Consider the following 22,769-nt stretch of genomic DNA (forward strand, 5'->3'; position numbering starts at 1 on the left):
CTGTACTTACACTTTGTCTTTGTTTGCAGAAATTTATCCAATTAGATATGTATCCAATTATTATCTTTGTGGCCGAAGAGCAGCACGATTTTTGTTCCAATGGGAAAAGATCAGCTACTGTGGCCAACTTAAGGAGGAAAATGGCGATGAGCTGTTTGGGATCCAAAAGAGTCTTTTGTCAGTGACTTAAACCAAATGACTTACTGAAAAGAGGTGAAAATGCCATCACTACTATAGAAGCTAATGCTTCTATTGATAGAAATTGTAAAGACATCTATAATCATATATGGTGTACCTACACACCATTTTCGGCTGATTTAGATTCATTACCTTTCATGTTAATCACATATTCCCCTGATCACATATTCCAAGTCTAAATATACCTTGCGGTATTCATCTGAATGAAAACACCCTTGCATGTAGTCATTAAAGTTAATTGTGGCTGAATCAATAAGTGTGTAACATAGGTCACAAATAAAGGATACCAAAGATCGTTTAGCTGTATGGACTTCTAGAGTATGCAGTCCTTTCACTTAGAGGAAGGCAGCTGTAGCAGCACACACAGCTTATTAGCATGTCTATTAAAAGCTTCATTGAGATTTTGGAAACGACTCCTAAATGAGTTTAGAGCTTAATTGGGGGCATAAGCACTTTCTCGAATTTTCCTTCCTGAATTTCAAAGTGTGGCAATTTTAATTGAGCGACACTGTCTCAAAGCTGGCATTAAAGCCTGGAGATTTTGATCGGTGCTGTTGCTGTCATGTAACTATGGCTGTCATTAATCTTCACTGTCACTTCATAAAAGGAGGACAGAGAGACATAGGGACAGTGATCCAGCTCATGCTCAGGGTGACATTTATTAACTATTAATATACACTGTACAGAGCTGTAGAGCCAATTTAAATGGCCTGACAGTTTTGAGCCACTGGGATTGCTAGCATGCAATCAGTGAATTGTGCCTGGATTTTAGGACTATAAAAATAGACTTATTAAGGCAAAACTCACAGAATAATGCACGAATGCAGGGAGATTTCATTCGAATCAAAGCACCGAAAGCTATTTTCTGTGGTTCTCACTGTATTCCAGTATCCAGGAGGAAGTGTTCCCATTTTGCAGTCATCACCTCATTATCCACTACCCCTAACCCTTAAGCAAAATGAGGGGGTGAAGAGAGAGCAAAGGCTAAACAAATGTGCAGCCTTTTAAACCTCTATGTAATTAAATCTGTCGCTGCTAATCACTGCTGACCATTGCCATGGCAACATACAGAGGGGTAATTAGGGGGCAAATGAGATTTGAACTCAGGGAAACCAAATTGGTAGTGTCAGATACCGACCCAGCGCTACTCAGACTTAAATGACAGCGATCATCTTCAGTGAAAGCGGCATCAGAGACACTGTTTTCCCGTACGCTCCCCTACAACCATTCATTACAGTCCTGATCAGTGGGCACCGTTGGTGATCGTTGGCAGGCCTGTGGGAGGAAGTGTCTCTGCTTCTCTGTTGTCTCATGCGGTGCAGGTGGCAATTTGGAGCTCCGGGTCCCTCACCTCAGGTGCACTGCAAACCCTCAGCATGTAATTCAGCTTCCCAAAAACAACCAGCAATTTTAATATCATTTGCACATGACACTTTTGTTTGTGCAGTGAAGCTTAATGTTGGGGGTTTGAGCTCCCTGTTTGGTTTGAAGACCAGCCAGACAGGGACTTTTCTAACACAGGATGTAGGTGTTTGTATATTAGTGGGCAAGCTGTGAAATAATGGACTAAACTGAGACATTGTCATAGTACACATGGCACGAGAGTGATGCTAGGAGGGCTTCTACTCCTGTGGTTGGAAAGATAATAAAGAGAAAGAAGGGCATTTCAGATTTTGACGTGGATGAACAATTCTCTAGCTTGTCTTGTCCAACCCAAAATGATTTGCTTCAATATTAAAGCTTGCCTTTTAAGCAGTCACATAGAGCTTTCAGGATTTTATGATCCATTTCAAGCCCGAGAATTAAAATGAAATTCCAGGCTGATTCCCCAGATGTTCTAACAAGTGGAGCTCTGATTAAGATCAATTGCTTCTTAAGTAGCACTGTTTCTCTTGGGACAATACTTATTACTTCATTGGAATGATAATATTTCTGTCAAAAACTAGAGTTGATCGTAATATCTGCAAGATTTCTTACACAATTTGTCACACTTTATAATACAGTTCATTTTATAAAAACAATTTGTGTTAACAAACAAATAATTCCTTCCTATGGTCATTCATTAGTAATGAAGAATGAGGTATAATTTATTTCAAATAATTACTACTATATTCACTCATGATTTGCTCTTACATAGTTTCTACACTACTAAAAGAGGCTTCTTTTGATTATTAAGGGATCTGTTTCTGAAAACCTCTGTATTAAAGTTCAACATATAACCTTTAAGATTCCACTCTAAAAGTACAAACTGTTAAACCCTTAATGACTTTAAATGAAGCTTTTATTTCTAAAACTCCAGGTTACTATGGAACTACTGTATATTGGTAAGTGTTACTCATATTTGCAGCCAGTGCTACCAGTGTTAATAACCAAGCGGTATAGGAGACAACTAATACCTCTATAGGTGGAGATTTCTGTTCCCTGTATGTTTTATAATATAGTGCCTTTTGCTATAGAGCCATAGAACTGTGTGTAAATCAATGTTCTGCTTCATGAGATATAAATCAATATACTATATCAATATCCCTTATTTCATGAGTCAGCCTTCTTTATTTTCATAAGACTGGAAGTTGCAGTAGAATCTGTGTAAGAAATGTATCAGTCGCTATTTTATGTGTTGTGGTGGAATTAATACAAAGAATGCATGCAAATGTTATTGATTTTTCATAATGCTGGATAGTTTATGAATAAGGAGCAGAGCATCATCTGGGGTTATCTTTGCACTCAAGTCAGAAAGAGATATTGTTGTCAGATCTCACCGCTTAACAGTGGCACTGCTTCTTGGCTTGACTGAAAAGACATCTCTACTAGAACAACAAGCAGCGGAATCCATTTGGCAGACAACTCAAAGCCACTGTGTGGGAAGTTCTGCCTGGCACTTTCAATCAAAAGACAAATGAAAAACACTGGTGGACTCTCGAGACACACAATGATAAGTACAGTGGTAACAGCGCCAGAGTAAACAAAACAATACGCACTAAGACTCTCTGCTTTTAAAATCCCTCTTTTGTGCACATTTGACTCGTTTATGCTTCCCAGCTACTTATGTTTTCCTTAACTTGAGTTTAGTCCAAGAGGTGAGTCACGCTCCAGTTCCTGAGTTGTTGTAGTAGAAGCGACTGCTCTCCACAGTGCAACACGGCAAAGAGCTCTACCTCAGGGCTAAGTGCACTGTGCCATGTTTCCCAATCAGCCTGGAATAGGAAAGCAGCCCGGACCCCCAGTGGAGCTGAGTTCTGTAAAACGCTCCGGCAACGGAGCACGCAGGTGTCAGAACATTTAAAGCCATTTTCTCCAGAGGGAGTGTGTGCAAAAAAAATCTTGCCAAGAGCCCCTTCTTTCCAGGAAATCATTTGCATTCGAACTGCAGTTGGGCCAATAAGGCATATCGCCCTTATGTTTTTATCATGACTCACCTCAAGGAACAGAATGAGGTGTGGAGTGTAGAAAGGGATTTGCAGACTGCAGAGGTGGTGCAGGATCAGCAGTCTGCCTCAAATCCCTGAACACTGTCACCTCTGTGGCACAGAGACAGCCACGCTTCACTAGATCAGAGCCATTACTCTGTGATTACAGATCATTGAGAACATTATTTGAGAAATTTCTTTCAGTTTTTTTTTTTTAAAGAAATGACTCAGCCATGTATGAATGATAAAAAGAGGTAGATTTTACCTTATGTGCAGGTTTTGCTTTTGAAAAAGCTATAAAAAGCCAGAGGTATATCAGCAAAGCAATCCATTATGAACCTGAAAGACAAAATATATCAGTCAAACAATTAAAATGTCAAATAAACCACACAGCACATCATCCATCAGAAAACTGAGTAATGACAATGTCAATCTCAGACAATGATAGCTGTAGCAGAGGTATTGTTATAATAGATGTATAGGCACATGTGTGGTTATAATAAAGCATTACTAACAATTGTGCTGAGCTCCAGTGCAATCCAGTGGTATACAGTGCAGTAGAAAAATAAATTTTGTATATTTTGTATGAAATAGCTCTCTTTTTATTGCCCCTGTGGGATCTGTTCTCGGTAGGATTAGGCCCACCCAGCTGAGCCTTTCACACAAACCACCAATCTCCCTCTCTAAATGGACCCGATACACTTTCTGAAATGCACTGATAGCCTGTGGATGCCAATAAGATTTAACTGGATGAGTAAAAAAAAAAAAACTACAGCGCCTTGCACTGTATTAAGCCCCCTTGGCATTTTTCTTATTGTGTTGCCTTACAACCAGGAATTAAAATGGATTTTGGGGGATTTGTATCATTTGATTTACACAACTTGCCTACCAATTTGAAGATGCAAAAAAAAAATTTGTGACACAAACGAGAAATAAGACCAAAAAAAACAGAAAAATTGTGCATGCATAACTTTTCACATTCCCCCCTCCCCTTCAAACTCCGTCCCAGTCTTAAATCTCTGAAAGACTGAAACAGGTTTCCCTCATGAGATTTCCCTTTATTTAGTGCCATCCATCTTTCCTTCAATTCTGGTCAGTTTCCAATGAAAAACATCCCCACAGCACGATGCTTCCACCACCATGCTTCACTGTGTGGATGGTGTTGAGATTGCGCCAGACATAGCGTTTTCCTTGATGGCCAAAAAGCTCAATTTTAGTCTCATCTGAAAAGAGTACCTTCTTCCATATGCTTGGGGAGTCTCCCACATGCCTTTTGGAGAACAGCAAATGTGTTTGTGTTACGCCATGGCCAGCAGAGGGCACTGCGGCGCAGTATTATTTGGTTTACGTTTGTCATGTCAAGGAAGTATGACGGTATGTGCCAACGTGTAGCATGCTAGCAGTCATAGCTAGATGTCCAGAGTTGAAGTATAGTCAGTAGAGACCGCGCTCCCTGTGTTTTGCTTGTCTGCTAAGTAATAAAGACTTTGACCTGCACCTGCATCCGCCTCCAGTACCGTTTCGTAACAGAATACTGCGCCAAAAATGCGGAAGCAGCAGGTATCCATGAGCGCCGCCGAAGAGGCCAGGATTTGGGTGCTTTACCGTTCGTCCCTGGAGATGAGCAAACAGCTAGAAGAGTAAATTGCTCAGTGCAAAGCCAAGCTGCGCGCCGCGTCATCCCTCGCGCCATTTACCCCGTCCCCGCAGCCGAAGAGCGACGCCGTGCAACACAGCCAGCAAAGTGACCTGAGCATCTGGGGCTTCCCACTGCAGGGGAATTGTACAGTGCCACGCAGCCAGCAAAGTGACCTGAGCATCTGGGGCTTCCCACTGCAGGGGAATTGCACCACGCTGCGCAGTCCAGAGGTGAAGGCTGGCCCAGAAATTTTTTTGGGGGGGGGCAATGAGGACAGCAGAGCTAAAGCCTGAGGCCTACGGGGAGGTCTCAGCCGTGGAGCTCCCACCTGAGGTCAACAAGGCGACCTCAGAGGGACAGCTTGAGGCAGCTGAGGAGGCCGTCCCGCTGCCCTGCCCAGCCAAGGAAGCTGTCCTGCTGTCCAGCCCAGCCGAGGAGGCCGTCCCGCTGCCCTGCACGGCCGAGGAAGCTGTCCTGCTCTCCAGCCCAACAGAGGAGGCCATCCTGCTGCCCTGCACGGCCGAGGAAGCTGTCCTGCTGTCCAGCCCAGCTGAGGAGGCCGTCCCGCTGCCCTGCACAGCCGAGGAAGCCGTCCTGCTGCCCTGCCCGGCCGAGGAGGCCGCCCAGCCCTCCAGTGCCGCCGGGGGCGGCACCCAGTATCCCAGAGCCGCCGGGGGCGGTGCCCAGAATTCCAGAGGCGGCGCCCAGTGTCCCAGTGCCGCCGGGGGCGGTGCTCAGTATCCCAGTGCCGCCGGGGGCAGCGCCAAGCATCCCAGAGCCGCCAGGGGGCAGCGCCCAGAATTCCAGAGCTGACTTTCAACCACGGTGGGGGTGCTGCTCTGCTCCTCTGCTGCCCGACGGAGGCTGCTTCGCTTTCTGTGGCAGCGAGAGACAGTTCGCACAGGGGCCCGGGACCCCCGTTGGAGGGGGGTTCTTGGTGCTCCGGGAGGAGCACCCTTTGGAGGGGGGTTCTGTTACGCCACGGCCAGCAGAGGGCACTGCGGCGCAGTATTATTTGGTTTACGTTTGTCATATGACGGTATGTGCTAACGTGTAGCATGCTAGCAGTAGTAGCTAGATGTCCAGAGTTGAAGTATAGTCAGTAGAGACCGCGCTCCCTGTGTTTTGCTTGTCTGCTAAGTAATAAAGACTTTGACCTGCACCTGCATCCGCCTCCAGTCCCGTTTCGTAACAGTTTGCTTATTTGTTTTCTTTTTTCTGGCCACTCTTCCATAAAGCCCAGCTCTGTTGAGTGCATGGCTTAAAGTGGTCCTATGAACAGATACTACAGTCTTCGTTGTGGAGCTTTGCAGTTCCTCTAGGGTTATTTCTGATCACTTTGTTGCCGCTCTGATTAATGCCCTCCTTGCCTGGTCTGTTCATTTCTGTGGGTGGCCCTCTCTTTGCAGGTTTGTTGCGTTGCTGTATTCTTTCCATTTTTTAATAATGGATTTAATGGTGCTCCGTGGTATGGTCAAAGTTTCAGATATTTTTTTTATAACCCAACCCTGATCTGTACTTCACAACTTTGTCCCTGACCTGTTTGGAGAGCTTCTTGGTCTTCATGGTGCTGCTTGCTTGGTGGCGCATTCTTGCTTAGTGGTGTTGCAGACTCTGGGGTCTTTCAGAAGAGATGTATATATACTGAGGTCATGTGACATTTAGATTGCACACAGGTGGATTTTATTGAACTAATTATGTGACTTCTGAAGGTAATTTGTTGCACCAGATTTTATTTAGGCGCTTCATAGCAAAGAAGGTGAATACATATGCATGCACCACTTTTCTGTTTTAAATTTTTTAGAATTATTTAAAATTATAGCAGAAAAATAGAAAATTTAAAAATAGAATGATTTAGAATTATAAAAAATTATTTAAAATTTATTTTTTTCATTTCACTTCCCCAATTTGGACTATTTTGTTTATGTCCATTACATGAGATCCAAATAAAAATTCATTTAAATTACAGGTTGTAATGCAACAAAATAGGAAAAATGTCAAGTGGGGTGAATAATTTTGCAAGGCACTGTATAGCATCTGACTCTCAAATCACATAGTACAACTTTTATAATAACTGTGCTAGTTATCCGAGGCCACCTGGAACAGATTTTGTGCTTTTAAAAGTCGTATTCCTTTAGTATTTTCTGCCATTTTAGTATCGCCCTCAATCATTTGTGTTTAAGCATATATATACATAAATACCAATATATATATATATATATATATATATATATATATATATATATATATATATATATATATATATATATATATATATTGGTATATACATTGTAGCAAAGTGTCATTTCTTCAGTGTTGTCACATGAAAAGATATAATCAAATATTTACAAAAATGTGAGGGGTGTACTCAATTTTGTGAGATACTGTATATATATATATATATATATATATATATATATATATATACACATATATATATATACATATACAGATATATACACACACACACATATATATATATATATATATATATATATATATATATATATATATATATATATATATATATATATATATATATATGCACAAAAGTTTTATTGGCACACCGTCCAGGCTGTACCCTGCATTGTGCCCGATGCTCCCTGGGATAGGCTCCAGGTTCGCTCCCATCCAGCAGGATATAGAACATGGACAGATGGATGGATACAAATGTTTTAGTCACCCTATTTTTTAGTACAAACTTTGTTGTAAATTTTTTATTTTATGATTTCTTCATTATCAAGTCAGTACAAAACAACATTTTAGATTCCCAAATATTAGTTTTCTAGCACAAAATTAAATGTTACAGAAAAATTTTTGTATGTCATTAAAGAAATCAGCATATTATGTGAGACACTTTTCAGACAAAAAACACAATGAAGGCTGCTGGGTGTTGCTGCAAAAATAAGAAGCAAGTGCGACAATCAAAATCTCCAGAAGAACTATGGCTGGTTCTGCAAGATGCTCAATAAAACTTACAGCTCACTTCCTTATAAAACTGCACTAATTGTACCCGAGACTACTATTTATATTTGTATTTTTTTTCACACTAGATATTGATTTAGTTTCATTTGCTACTGTTTATTGCACTGTACTGTATTTTTTAAAAAGAAGAAACATTTAATTTAATTATTTTGAAGGCATCTTTGCTCTACAGCATTTCTTTGTATGTGCCTAAAACGTTTCCACAGTACTTTATATTTATACTTTAACCTCCCCTAAAACAAAACATACACTCAAAAGGAGCACAGTGAAGATACATTGCTCTTTGCCATGGAATTTGCTTCTATGCATCTCGTGAATAAGAAAGAGCTATGGGAAATAGATTAACACAAAGTCATGACGAAACTATGCTATCCAGCACAACCATGCAGCCCGAGCCACAAAATATTCCCAACCCCATAATCCAAAGTCACTAGTCATTTGAGCCATAAACTAAAACATTGGTACTGCACAGTGGAGTAGCAGGAATTCATTTTAGTGGGTGTAAGGAAATATATTAAATAAAATCACTGCATTATCTGTTCAACTGTCATTGATAAGTGACAAAAAGTGATAAATTTATTCATGCATTTTTTCATAATCATTTAAGGCATGTTCTACCATCAGCTGCCAATCTTACCATATTAATAACATTGAGATTAAAATACCTTTATTACAGTGACATTGAGAAAGATTAAAATAAGATTAATAGGTGGAAATGACATCTTATCCTATTAAACCAAACCTCCGGAGATTAGATGGCAGCTAGCTGGCTTTCAAAGAGAAATTGTGCACTGTGAGTTTGTTAACCACTTACAAATAAGCATTTGGAACGGTCATAAAATATTCCTTGAATGTACGCCAAGTCATCAAATGCTATTTCTAATGTGTAGTTTGTCTGAAAAAAAAAATTAACAAGTATTGAAAGCATTTTTTAATTAAATAATTACTTAATTGCATTTATTAAATTTTGAATTAATTAATCTGCTCCAAAGAAAAATAAGTTTTTGTGGTTAAAATGGATGAAAAATCTTATCAAATGAAAAAAAATCCCTTTGGACCTTGGACCACATCTTTCATACAAAATCAAGCAGCCATGATCGTACTAAATTTTTCTGAGGAATAACCGAAAAACATGCTTTATCTAGAGAGTTTTATGTATTGGGGAACAAGTGAATGTATTTATTTTCCACTTTGCCACAGTGATGGTACATTTCTCAAGGCTTTTGACATGACATATTCACACACATTCCACATTCAATTCTTTGGAAGTTTGTTTCCAGCAAATCTGAGAAAATTAGGCAGATTTATCTCACAACTGAGAATTAATGTTGCACAATTGTAAGGTCCCATAAAAGTGAGCAGTTTTCATGCAACTGCATTTTTTTCTGGCAATATCACACAATTGTGACTTAGGACTTCTGTGTCTAATAATCAAAGCACACCAATACTGGGCACTCTGGCAGAATGTCTTATTCTGAACAGGATATAATGACTGTTAGGATTTGAGAATCTTCAGGTTACAATTCTTAAGAATAGAGAACGCGAAATTACAAAGAATAGAGAAAGCGAAATCGCCTCGCTACACACTTCCCGCACCAAGAGCTTGGGAGAGTTTGCCAAATGAAACACAGACACAGAAAGTTCGTGTGGCAAGATCTCTCATTTATTCAAAGAAAGGCAGAGTATATATCATGCTTGACACACAACAGAGACAATGGGTTAACTATTGATTGGCTAAGCTGAAGGGCATATTCGCATAAAACAGGAAGCATATAAATGTAAGACAGGAACAACTCCATATATAGTATTCAGGAAGTCATAGGAATGAGCAAATGTTATTCAGAAAGGTATGTAATTGTACGCAAATGGTATTCGGGGAGACAAAGGAATGCACAAATGGTGAGGGGCTTTATCTGTCTGTACCTGGTTGGGTAGAATTCCATAATAAATACAGTGTTAACAGGGGAACAGAGAGAGGAGGGGTGTTCACGGTAAACTTAGCAGTGTCTACAGTGTTGCTGTGGCTTGGTTAGGCATAGGGGATAGCCTAATAAGCAGCTGCATTAAGTCAGACTAACTAAGAGGAAAAAGGTTTTTTTCTAAATAGCAATTGTGAGATAAATAGGTGTGATATTTTCTCATGCATGACATAACATGTGAACACTTGACCATCACACCCATATGTGATTGTTCCCTAAACTTTTGCCTCACAATTGTGTAGAATGTCATTTTATGCTTTAGCATTACAATTTCCCTTCACTGGAACTAAAAGGCCCAAATCTGTTCCAGCATGATAATGCCCCTGTGCACAAAGTGAGCTCCATAAAGACATGGTTTACTAAGGTTGATGTGGAACAACTCGAGTGGCCCAAGCTCTGACCTCAACCCCACTGAACACCTTTGGCATGAATGGGAACACAGAATGCTCACCAGGCATCCTCACTTGACGTCAGTGCCTGACCTTACTAATCTTCTCTAATCCTAACTCTTGCGGCTGAATGGACACAAATCCCCACAGCCACATTCCAAAATCTAGTGGAAAGCCTTCCCTGAAGAGTAGATGTTGTTATAACAGCAAAGAGGGGACCAACTCCATGTTAATGGACATAGTTTTAGAATGGGTGTGATGGTCATGTGTCCACATACTTTTGACCATGTAGTGTACGACATTACTTTTGTCAGTACCACAACACTAATAAACCCCATCAATCAGTCCAAAGCACAAAACAAAACAGCATAAAAATCCAAGAAGTGTGCTAGAAATGATTGTGCCATAATCCACAAGCCTGTATTTGAAAAGGCAATTGGGACCTATCCCTCTAACTTTGAAACTGTATTTGTATGGGTGACTTGTATCTTTATCCCTGAGTACACATCACACACACTGCATCATGCTTGAGTGAACAGGAAACGAGGCACAGTAGGAGACCTAGTATTCCACATTACTGTTACTAAAGAAGGATCCTCAGAGTCGAGTCCCTGAGAGGCACTGATGAAGGTGAAAGAATCTCTGATGAGGACATATGAATAAAAATGCTGGAGATAATCTTTGAAGCTCAGAAGAGGATCAAGAAAGAACCGAGCTACATGCCAATGTCTTTCTGAAAATATGACAGCATGGAAGAAAGAGCCTCTTCAGATAGATATTCTCAAATAAGTCCAAATAAGAGTATGTGACCCTCAATAAAAATATAGGAAAGACATGGTACATTCACACCCTAAGATTTCCCTCTCTGACATCAAGGCTATTTGATTTCTTCCATTTCTATCTTTTCATCACAGTTACAAATATAAAGAAGAATGAACACTTGAAATAATTTTGAAATAATTTTAATAAAAAATATTTAATGGCTTTGTGAAAATATAGGAGCATGATTTAAAATCAATGAGTGTTTTCAGGCACTTGAGTGAGATTTTATTAAATAATAAGTTTCTAAGACTGGCTCAAGTTTCAGCTCAACCTTGATTACTTCAATTACCTCAGATTTTTTTTTTTTTAATTCCTGCCATTAGAAATGCTATTATTAGCAGTGGCTCTCAAGTGGCACCAACAGGAAAGCATTCGCAGTATCATCATCAGATTGCAAGTTTGAATCCCAATGATGCCACAGCCATCTAGATTGGTAGTGCTTTCAGTGTGGGAGGGATGGCATACTTTCTCCGCTGTCAATCAAGGTGTTGCAACCAGCTGTGGGCATGTGTGAGCTCATGTATGCAGAAGAGGGTAGATAGCACTTTCCAAGTGTGCGACACAGCCCTGTTAATAATATTGTGAAATAAGTGAGTAATAACAGGAACTAACATGTTGCAGACATTAAACATCACTATAAACTAATTAAAAAAAAAAAAAAAAAGTTCAATGTGGCATTATTTTATTTTTTATTTTTTTTTAATTAATCGTTGGGAAATTGCTGTAGTATGACAAGAATGAAAAGGAAAATAATAAACTTTGGTGTGGTATTTACTCTGCTTCATGTCAGTCCACAACACAACACTGTCTTGATTATCTTCCTATAACAATACACCCCATCATGTTTTATTCCTTTCACAATAGACACTAAAATTTGTTTTCAGACATTACATCACGTTGTAAGAAGATTTGCATTGCATCAACCGATGTTCTCATCCTGACCAAGAGAATATACAAGTTTAAGAAAAAGCTGCTGTTTATAAAATTACCAACCTCAATAATATTCTTTGTCTGACTGAATAGTTTCACTTGAGTTGCATTTGCTTCATCATACTCATTAAATTGTACATATCATCGTTGCTTATTCACATCCAGATGGCAAGCCAAATGCTGCATAGTGATTGTTCTTCATCTCTTCATGAATATCTCATATGGCGCATACAGTATGCTATGCTGCACTGAAATGTCTTTATTCAATGTTTGCTTTTGAAAGTGAAGATTTTCAGGGGCTTTCAAAGTGACTCAATTATTTTGCTATGATGATACATTTACAACCATCAAAGCTTGATCCTTTCAAAGAGTGTGTGAAATTTTGTAGCCAGATGTACTGCTAGGATGCAACAAAATGTTACATTTGGAAAGGAAAAGACAAGCTCAGTATTTTGTTATATAACAGCAGAACTTTGTAATACAAGTATGAGGTCGTAATCCAGTTAAATTCATAAAGCTTATTCACAAAACAACCTTGTGTAACAAGAATTCATTTTATAGACCTGTAATTCTTGCCTGGATGTAAATATCACTGTTTGCAAATTGTTGTCAAATTTTGTCTTCCAATATTTATTATTTTCCCCAGAACAATTTTAACCTATATAATTAAATGAGTCATTACAAGGCAATATAAAAGACCACAGTGTGGATGTATCAAAGTTACAACAGACTACTTTACAAATTTCATATCCAAATGAGATCTATGTGCAAATTTCAGCAGTTACTGAGTCTATGAGAAAATCCTCCTCTGCCAACAGAGCAATTTATTTTCATTACCCTAAATCACTAGATCAATACAATGGTAAATAGCCTCCATTTATCTTACCAGAAAATATATATCACACCCCTGGCAAACACCATGCATAAATGGGAGTTAGCTGCAATACATAACAGGATGAACTGTGCATAATGATAAATGATTTAAAATGGGCCAATAGGGAGACAGGAGAGTTGTTGACTAAAAAGCTGGGAGGCTTAACTCTAGGGATGTTTTGGCATTTGTTAGATGCATGTCTACAGTGTTTACAGAGAGCTGGCTGGCAGACAGCGATACATCATGTGTCCTGGCTGTGACTGTAGTGGGTGTGGGGTTCTGTGTCACTTGTGACGGTACTATTGATGAGTTTAACTAAAGTTAACCAACTTGCTAATTTGTGATATCACTTTTTATTGTTCCTGGTGTTTTAAATCATTAGCCTCTGTTGAGATCGATGGTGGCCAATCCTGTGTGGAGGTAAAACAGCCTAAAAATAGCCCTACTATCAATAAAAATAGGCCAATGTACAAGCATTAAATTATTAAAACACAGTTATAAGGGAACAGCTGGTATAAATGGGCTAGCATGGCTAAATCTTTCAAAGATAAAACACATTTTAGCATCCACCAATGGTCATAAGAAAAATATACAGAATATATATTAAAATACATAGAATGTATATATAAAAATATACAGAATGGTATGAAGAAACAAAGCTGGGTCAGATGATTACCCCCTAGATTTACTCTCCATTGCATCTGATATTTTTCACCCCATGTTGCTGACACATTCATAACACATCATCAGCCGTCATTGAGAAGCCTCATGAAGACTTTTTAAGGAGAAAATCATAGACAGACTAAGCAGAAACTGTCCAAATAAAGTACAAATTACACAAGGACAGATGTAAGGACAGATGACAACGCCATTTTGTGTTGTTTGATTTGAATGAAAAGGTTACAACTTTTTTTTCTGTTTATCACGTTTCACATTCAAAGTAAACATACCATGAATTCAGAGCATTACAGACTTGAAACACTGTTAAAAAAAAAAAAAAAAAAAAAAAAAAACATTTTAAAATCATGATTGCATACATTGTTCCCTGCTAATATTTAATAGGGCAGTGGTAGCTTAGTGGTTAAGACGTTGGACTACTGATCAGAAGTTTGTAATCTCAGCACTGCAAAGTTGTCACTGCTTGGCCCAAGAGCAAGGCCCTTAATCCTCAACTGCTCAGTTGTATAAATTAGATAAATGGAAGTCGCTCTGGATAAGGGAGTCTGCCAAATGCCATTAAATATAATAGTATCAGTGTTGAGATATTGATAGATATTAGACTTTAGCCCCCTCATCAAATATCACAACCAGGCGTCACTGATAGTTATCCTAAATAGCTCTTTCATCAAGGTCCTCAATTGGTCTCAAATTATTACAGACATTGTCATGAATAAAGAATGACAAAATTGTTAGTGCGTTTTGTTAAACAGCTCAACATAGTGAGATTCTGCTGAAACTTTCAACATTACAGATGGGATATACACTCACCATCAACTTAGAAACATGAGGAATACCTGTAAACCTGCGCATGAATGTAATGACCCAGTCAGCCAATCGTGTGGCTGCAGCACAATGCATAAAATCATGCAGATACAGGTCAGGAGCTTCAGTTAATGTCATGTAATCCTGATGTAATCAAACATCAGAACAGGGAGGTGTGATCTCAGTGACTTTGAGTGAGGCATGGTTGTTTGTGCAAGACAGGATGGTTTGAGTATTTCAGGAATTGCTGATCTGTTTCTATAGATTACACAGAATGGTGTGGAAAACAAAAAACATCCAGTGAGCAACAGAACTGCAGGTAGAAAGGCCTTCTTCATTTGGAGCTGACAGGAAGGCTACAGTGACTCAAATAACCACTCTTTACAACCATGTTGAGCAGAAAATCATCTCAAAATGTACAACACTGGATCTTTTTCCAATCTTAAACTGTTCATATTTGGAATCTATGTGAATATTTACTAAAAAGGTATTCTATACAATTGAGGCAAGTAAGCCTAATAAAAAGCATAGAAAAGCATAGCAATATTTTTAATACTGTTATATATACAATATATATACATTATATAACAAGAATAATATAAACAATATCAACAATACTATTTACAGTTAGTAAAAGCAGACTGAATTGTATTCTAGTGAAATACAGGACATTATTCCACTGATATTTCATCAGCTGGTTTCATCACTTCATTGCAATACAGTTTGAAACTCCATCTTTTAAATGAAGCAGGGTTTGTGCGGTTTTCATAGAGATTTGTAACAGTTTGTAAGAAGCAAATTAGGGTTGGGGCGGGGTTAACATTTATATCTTTTGCTACAACTCCATTCACATGTAAGCAAATTAAATCCAAAACCACTTTGACTTTAAACAGTTTTCATGAGATTGTGCTCCTGCAAAAGAAGTATGGCATTCCTGAGAGATGATGTCATTGAGGAAATATTTAATAAATTTATGCATGCTCTTTCTGAGTGATCATTGGTGATGCAAACAAGTACCAGGCATGATACCATTCTCCACCAATCAATTTCCTCTGGTTAAAATATAAAATATTATGCAACTGCAGTCAAAATTCAGTGATCCCTGCCCTAGTCTATTTGACAGATAACAGTAGATGGCTTCCTTTTACATTACGTGCCTAATAAAGCCTATGATTCACACCATAGATAATCAGATTATGTTATAGCTTGGGTATCTCATTTTTCTCTACCCAGAAGCAATCCACCATGGCAGGTGATTTTACCATCACACCTCTGTTTTCCCATCAAAATGTCCATTTATTTCTCTCACAGGAGCTGAGAGATAGATGCTGGCCATTAATTCATCATTTGTCTTATATTTCTAAGCATCCAACATATGGCTGGCTCCACTGTTTTCATGATGAGGCGTTGTAAGTGTTATTTCCAGCAGGAGTCAACATGTCTTGCCCTAGGCACTTTTCTGACTGCTGCTTGGTTGTCAGAGTGATTTATCTAGAATATGTAAACCATATGGAGGACATGACAGGAGAAATCACTTCAATAAAATACATTTCCTGAGTTCACGGTTGAATAGTAGTGATTCAAAGAAGGAAGTGTTATAGTAGATGACTGTGTTTTGATCATGGAGAAAATATGTGACGGTGGAGAATAGGGGTTAAGTACTTAAACACTAGTGGTATGTGCAAGTGATTCAGTGAAAACACCATAATTGCTTGATCATTCAATGAAATGCCATGGTATTTGCATTTGGTAACAATTTCTGATGAAGCAGACAAATTTTCTGATACCTCAATGCAGTAAAACTCCAAAAATTGCACGTCCCTGACACAATGAAAGCTAGAGGGTATTGGATGTTGTTTTCCTTTTATTTGAATACAATTCATAAATGAAAGTAGACAAGGTTAACCAAGGCAGATCCATCATCATAATCTAGACTCAAAACACAGAGGATAAGGTCAAAACCAAAAAAAATCAGAAAACTTGGAACCTGCTAACACAGCTCAGTAAAGGAGCTGACACTTGAAGAATTGGCAAACGTACTATACACATTACAGATCCAGGAGAAAGGCAGGGTAGGAATGCTGCAAACATTGTAAATGCAATTATAATTTGTCTGTCCATAGTCTATCCAAGATGATTTAGAAATATCAGTTAATTGGCATCCACTGCAGTGTCACAGTGTTGCATTTCCTTAAACAAGCATTAAGCAATAATTTCAGTTAAAGGATTAATAGTTGAGCTGTTAAGAACTAAATCTACAACGATTTGCTGTAACAATAAAACCATCTGTCTAATATTGTGTAGGTCTCATTTGTGCCAACAAAACTGCTCTGATCTTTTGAGGCATGGACTCCACAAGACATCTGAAGGTGCTGTGGTATCTGGCACCAAGATGTTAGCAGCAGTCCCTTTAAGTCCTTTAAATTGTGAGGTGGGGCCTCCATGGATTGGACTTGTTTGTCCAGCACATCCCACAGATGCCCGATCGGATTGAGATCTGGGGAATTAGGAGGCCAACTTAACACCTTGAACTCCTTGCCTTGTTCCAATTTTTGCAGTGTGGCAGGGCATATTATCCTGGTGAAAGAGGCCACTACCATTAGGGAATACTGTTGCCATGAAGGGGTGTACTTGGTGTGCAACAATGATTAGGTAAGTGGTACGTGTCAAAGTAACATCCACATGAACGCCAGGACCAAAGGTTTCCAAGCAGAACACTGCCCATAGCACCACACTGCCTCTGCCAGCTTGCCTTTTCCCATAGTGCATCCTGGTGCTATCTTGCCCCCAGACAGTTCACCGGTTGTCCTTCCTTGAACCACTTTTGGTAGGTACTAACCACTGCATACTGTTAACACCCCACAAGATCTGTTGTTTTGGAGGTGCGCTGACCCTGTCATCTAGACATCAAAATTTGGCCCTTGTCAAAATCGCTCAGCTCCTTATAAACAGGCCTAATAAACAGGCTTGGTATCATCACAAACACAAGGAATTGAGCATATACTTCACAAAGAGAGAATGGAATGAAAGTCATTTTGTACTGTGGCTGTGGTTGTGCTGTGAATTGTATGCAGGTGTGTGTGATCAAAATGAAGGTGAGCGTGAACGTGTAAATGTGTGAGTGTTCTGGGAATAGCAGTCCATGGCAGCCATGTTTGTAGGCCGCAGTACAGGTTGGAAAATGAAGTTCATGGCGTGAGTAAATATAACAATTAGCATTAGAGCTGTGCATAAAGAAATGCCCTCAAATATCAATGAACTGAAGCAATGTTATAAAGTGGGCGAAAATTTTTCCAAAATGATGTGCGAGACATTTACTCCAAGTTATTGTTGCTACCTGTGGTTCTACATCTTAAGGAATTATAAGGTGTACTTATTTTTTCCCCAGCTGGTTTCTAAATGTTACTTTTTTGAAAAAGTTAACTACATATTGAAATCTGTTGTGTGTTTGTTTATAGAAGTTGGTGAGAACCATAAAATTGTTATTAAGGCCCTGATAAATAAAAACATAGAATTGAGGGAGGGTGTACTTCCCATGACTGTATATGCTAATAGAAGCTAGTAGAACTTTTGTTTTGTTGTAAGCATTTTTTTCCAGAAAGAACTGGCAAAATGATCTGCAAATAGGAAGTTTCAACTGTATAAAAGCATCTATAAACAAGCTGAATAATATTGTATTTGAATTATAATCTTATAATAATCCAAATTAAATACATTTAACCATATTTTAACTTGCTTAGATATCATGTTTGGCAGTGGGTGTATTCATTTTTGTATAAAAGCTGTTTGGTCACAGTCTTTCCTCTTTAGGCATTTTTCCTTAAAATTTTAATAGTTTTATATTATGTTTAACAGTGCTCAAAATGCGATTCTAGATATGACCAGATCTGTTCATTTATAATGTATATACAACTTAAATATATACAGAAAGATACAGAGGCTGGTATTATAAAAAATAAAAATAAAAAAACTATGTGAAATTTTCAATAAAGAATCTTGTCAAGTGAATAAATGAAACTAGCAAATATTACCGATATATCCTACATAGCAGTACAATGTACCATCTCTCTATCAGACGTTCTTATATGTACACTGTTATATTGTCAGTTGACTCACACCTCACAAAATGAGTCTACCATCACTAATCTGATCAAACACTGCTATCACATAATCACATGTAGGCCTAAAACCAAAGAGTAGGGATGAGAGTGTCTAGCAGTAGCATTTGCATCCGCTTTGTCACAAATCTGATTTAGATAGACTGATTACGCTTCACAAAAACAACTCACAGCATCATGTCTGGCTTTGTTTTACATTCAGCTCAGGATAGCATCATCTGTGCCTTGTTGAGAATGAACTGAAACAAAGCTACCTGCTTTTGGGAGTTGATCATTCTAAATAAGAATAAATCTAAATAAGAAATTGGTTGATAAATTATGAGCAAATTATCAGTGGCACTTTAAAGGAAGCCTTTCAGAGCTTCCTTTGGCTCCACCCCATTTATTACATATTAAACACTGATGCGTAATATCTAATAAAGTTACACTTAAAACGGGTAATACACATTTTTAGAAATTTAAAACAAAATGTTTTATGAAATTAAATATAATCATGAAATGTTCAATAACTTTAATATTAGTATTCATTAGTATTAGTATTCAAGATTCTGCAAGATTTCTATCATACATGGAGCAATGGAAGAAGGTGGCCTGGTCTGATAAATCACATTTTCTTCTACATCATGTGGACGGCCAGCTGCATGTGCATCACTTACCTGGGGAAGAGACGGCACCAGGAGGCACTATGAGAAGAAAGGAAGCCAGTGAATACAGTTGATGCTCTGGGCAATATTCTACTGGGAAACCTTGGGTCATTCATTCATGTGGATGTTACTTGACACAGATAGCTACCTACCTGTTGACCTGGTCTTCAAATTCCCCAGATCGCAGTCTGTTCAAGCATCTGTAGGATGTGCTGGACAAACAAGTCCGATCAATGGAGGCCCCACCTCACAACTTACAGGACTTAAAGGATCTGCTGTCTTGATGTCAGATACCACAGCACACCTTTAGAGGTCTTGTGGAGTCCAAACCTTGACGAGTCAGAGCTGTTTTTGTGGCACAAGGGGGATCTACACAATATTACATAGGTGGTTTTAATGTTATGGCTCATCGGTGTAGTGAGCAGTAGTTGTGTGTGACTGAGCTTGAGGGATGAGTAAACGATTTGTTTGGTCCCACACCCAAAAAAACCTCCATGTATACGATCCTTGGGCCAGGCTCTGATGGCTTGGGTAATTGGATTCATAAGCTATGAGACAGTATGGATGCCTGCCTGTCAGAGCTTGTTTCGGTTCCTTTGGTTCAAATGTGTCTGATAATAAGAGACCTGTGTAAGCAAACTCAATTTGAATTGTGGTTTAAAGCCTATGATATGTCATTGAAATGTATAATAAATCATTTAAAGTACTGTAGGTGAAATTGAAATTGAATATTGTGCCAATTACTCGGGTTTACGGGTTTTTTCAGTTACCTTCCTGTCTGGAGCTCAAAGATATTCAGGACCAAATATGTCTTGTTTGTTCAATACCGTACCATGTGCCACTTGTGTAACTACTGGAGCATTTCCTAAAGGAAATATGTTAATAAGACATCTGCTCTCAAAACAATTATAAGTCATTTTTAAAATTATATCTTTCTTTTAGCCAATTTGATCAATTTCCAATTTACACCATTAACTAGTCCTCCCCTGTTACACCTCAGCTACATACCAGGCTTCTATACAACACATGAAGCCAGTGCTATCTGCTCTTCTGCATACACACCTCACAGATGCCCAATATTGGTTAGTGTTGTTTTGATTGACAGAGCAGAGAAGAATGCCAGACCTACCATCCATACAGCTGGGCCAATTTTGTTGTCCTAGACACAGATGCATGATTCAAACTTGTGATCTTTGAACACTTACCTGAAACTAGAAAGCATAAACTCCCCTTTATGGAAGACTTTCCTGTGCTGATAAACTTCACAAGGTGCTTACAACCCAGACTCCTTCCATAAATGTCTCCTAACAACAAGAAAAAAAGTCACCACACCAATGATTATAGGGTTCATTCTGTTAAACAACAAATTTTTAATCCATTTATTATATTAATCTTAGATTACGTGGCGCATACACTGTACAAGTTCCTGTGTACGAGCTGTTACTATAGAAACAATAACGCATTAGAATGAGTGCATTAATATAAATCGATTGTACGTGTTACAGCCAGAACTACCTGTACTATTATACAGTCTGTACAGTAGTGTGCAGAGTATTTTTGTCATTGTTTGTGATTGAAAATGCTTGATATTGCAGTAGATTTTTTCTAAAGTAGAGTTTTTTATGCTTTTTTGTTAAATACTATTCAAATTGGTGAAATTGCAGTTGCACAAAATCGTTTTTCATGGTCTTTCACAGTGATGTTTGTTGGTGAATAAGACCTTTTAGCTGTACTCATGTTAAACGCATGTGAATTGAAGAGGGTTTGACTGAATGCGCATTGTGATGATGTCACAAATCTGTGCTAATTTTGAAAAACTGCAAGCTCCTCCAAATATTGCAGAGTTTGCTTGAAGTCTGCAATTGCAAAATGTACTGATTATATAAAAATAATGCACACCTTTTGACCAATCAGATTCAAGCATTCAGTGACGCTGTGGTATAAACGCTGATGTTCCATTGATTTGCTTGCCTTTCTAGATGTTATGCAGTTGTGATGAATTTATTTTTAAAAATCTATTAAAACCCAAGTTTTATGGAAATAAAAATTTACACTGCCATCATTTTATCCACAGTTTTCAGTCCTTTCCCTGATTAGAAAGGATGTGATTAACAAGTTTAATCTATACTGTTATCTAGCTATGCAACTAGCTAAATTGTTAAAGTGTTAATGTGTCTTCAGAGAACAATTTCTCAGCAACCAGAACCTGAAAGATCAGTGGGATAAATTTCTTCACAAATAAGGCAAATTAAACAGTAAGGATGCAGTGTTACATCAGAGATGTTCAGTTTGATCAACTAAGGGGCTTGTACTGTTAGACTTTTTGGTAGGCTATTCGTCTGCGCTAGCTTTTAAACCAGACTACCTTTCTGTTATCTCATTGAAAACTGGTATACATAGTTAGTTTCTCTTGTATACTCTCAAAAGCAGGTTTACTCTAAAAGTTCACTAGATACTAGCCTATAGCATAAATCAAGTATGATAGCCTCACGACTTATTTTTATTTGAGGCTATATCTTTATTTAATATCATCATTCCCCACTGAAATCATTGGTCACGAGCTGTTAGTGAATATACAGTATGCTCACATCCTTAAAGCCAAAATCAAGGGACATAACAGCTTGAACAATGGAGATTAAAAGCAATGAAGATGTAAGATAACTGAAGCATTTCTGCCATTATTTATTTCTTGTCATGTATTACATATAAGATAAAAGAGAACTATTTATCTTCCCACGCTCTTCCTTCTGTTGATTTTTGTCAATCAACCCAAATTAATGCCCTTTGTGCTAATACATTGTTAAAATAAAATGTATAATTAGTGTGTGGGAAGACCTCCCCTTAGAAATATGAAGTTGATCAATCCTTTTGTGTCATTTTGGTTGCTGATTTTTTTCTTTGTGGTGGGGAGGGGTGGGGGGGATGGTGTCCTTTGTGACTGATCTTTGGCTTGCCGTCACCCCGCACTCTTGTTCTCAGTTCCTTCCATAAAAGACCACAGAAATAAACCCAATGATTAGAGTCATCATTCAGTGTCACAGCTGTAAGCTGCTGGGAGGAAAGATCTCCATGCTTATTTATCAATGTCTGTCTCAGTGGTTTCCAAAGACGTGTAAATCTGAATGATAGTACTCGAGTTAGATCTGGTAATAACAATAGAAGAGCTTTTACATAAAGAAGCCATAGTGCTTCATAAGCTCCGTGTGATAGAGAGTCTTTTAGTAAAGGACCTCTAAAGTGTTAGCAAGAAAAGATTCCTCAAGGATTGCATATTTTGCATATTTAAGGGTTTTTGCTTCTTA

At 38.4% G+C, this 22,769-nt stretch overlaps 1 long non-coding RNA gene across 7 annotated transcripts in view; it reads right to left on the minus strand.

The window, feature by feature from the left end:
• Nucleotides 1–12,091: 12,091 nt before the first annotated feature.
• LOC124629154 (uncharacterized) overlaps nt 12,092–22,769 on the minus strand; it is a 43,916-nt gene continuing 33,238 nt past the window's right edge. For 2 of the 7 annotated variants that reach the window (XR_008398304.1, XR_008398305.1), the window contains 4 exons: nt 20,673–20,771; nt 19,620–19,836; nt 19,480–19,506; nt 12,092–17,605 (listed from right to left, as the gene is read on the minus strand). This is a non-coding gene — a long non-coding RNA (uncharacterized LOC124629154). Of the gene's footprint in view, nt 17,606–19,479; nt 19,507–19,619; nt 20,772–22,769 lie in introns of all 7 variants that reach the window. The other 5 variants (XR_008398303.1, XR_006984051.2, XR_008398308.1 and 2 more) reach the window with 4 other exon arrangements.

This window comes from Ictalurus punctatus, chromosome 18 (assembly GCF_001660625.3).
Source record: "Ictalurus punctatus breed USDA103 chromosome 18, Coco_2.0, whole genome shotgun sequence".
Lineage (NCBI taxonomy): Eukaryota > Metazoa > Chordata > Actinopteri > Siluriformes > Ictaluridae > Ictalurus > Ictalurus punctatus.